Genomic DNA, 1138 nt, shown 5'->3' with positions numbered 1-1138 from the left:
CAGTCTGCTCAGGCTGCCATCACAAAATAACCATAGATTGTTTGGCTTAAACAACACATTTTAAAATCACAGTTCTGGAGGCTAGAAAGCCAAGATTAAGATGCTGTCAGGGTTGTTGTCTAGCAAGGACTGGCCTCCTTCTCACCATGCTCTCACATCATCTTTCCTGTGTGCTCTCAATGCTAGGCAGGGGGAGAGACAGCATGCTCTGGTCTGTCTTCTATTTATAAGGAGAAGAGGAGAGAAGGGTTTAGAGAGTCTTTCAGAGATCCAGGCTGAAAGAGGATCTGCCATTTTCAGCATGGAGCTTCTGGGACCTCCCTGAGTGTCAATAATCAGCAGCAAGTGAAGAGAAAGAATTGTACACAGGAGGGTAAGTGGCCAAGGTGAGTAATCACTTCTGCCCACTTCCCACCGGCTGAATGCAGTTGTATGCCACCTAACTGCAAGGGAGATTGGGAAATGCTATCTACAGTGTGGAAGGAAATAAATTTTGTGAATAACTAGCTATTGAATAGTCCTATTGAATCTTCCTCACAGTCCATGGACCTCCTAGATATAAGGGGGAAAAAAGTGCACCTTTTCTTAACTCTTCCAGAGTGTTCTCTAGTTCATGCTATTTTCAAGTTCTTTCCCCAAGATTTTCTCACCTGTTTGCCTATGGGGCTATGTGACTTGAAAGTTCATGGCAATGTGTTCCTATGAAGGAGTGTAGGGCCACTTTTGGTTTATGTTTTAGCTCTAGAGGATGAAGGAAGAGCCAACATGTGTCAGTTTGAGGATGGATGTACAGGAACCATGAGGGGCGTTTTCCACCTTGAACGCATGAGCGCTCTTGAGACCCTCCCACTGCACATTCAGAGTTACCAGATTTGTGCATGATATCTCTGCACATACAAGAAAAGAGTTCCTTTGATTGCTCCATATTTTCTGTCATGGTAAAAATGAAGAACAAGAGAGCTAAGGCCCTAGGAAAAGGCAATGGCAAAGCACAGATATGTGTCTCTCACCCCCGCCACTATCTTTCCAGAAAATCCCATGTAAACCTTGAGCACACTGCAAAGTTATGGTTTGGAAGGTTTCTTTGTCTAGTGAGAAATCCCCATGCCACCCTGCCAGTTCACTGGGGCCTCTCAGG

Source organism: Mandrillus leucophaeus, unplaced genomic scaffold (assembly GCF_000951045.1).
Source record: "Mandrillus leucophaeus isolate KB7577 unplaced genomic scaffold, Mleu.le_1.0 Scaffold601, whole genome shotgun sequence".
Classification (NCBI taxonomy): domain Eukaryota; kingdom Metazoa; phylum Chordata; class Mammalia; order Primates; family Cercopithecidae; genus Mandrillus; species Mandrillus leucophaeus.
Note: the sequence above shows the minus strand (reverse complement) of the source record.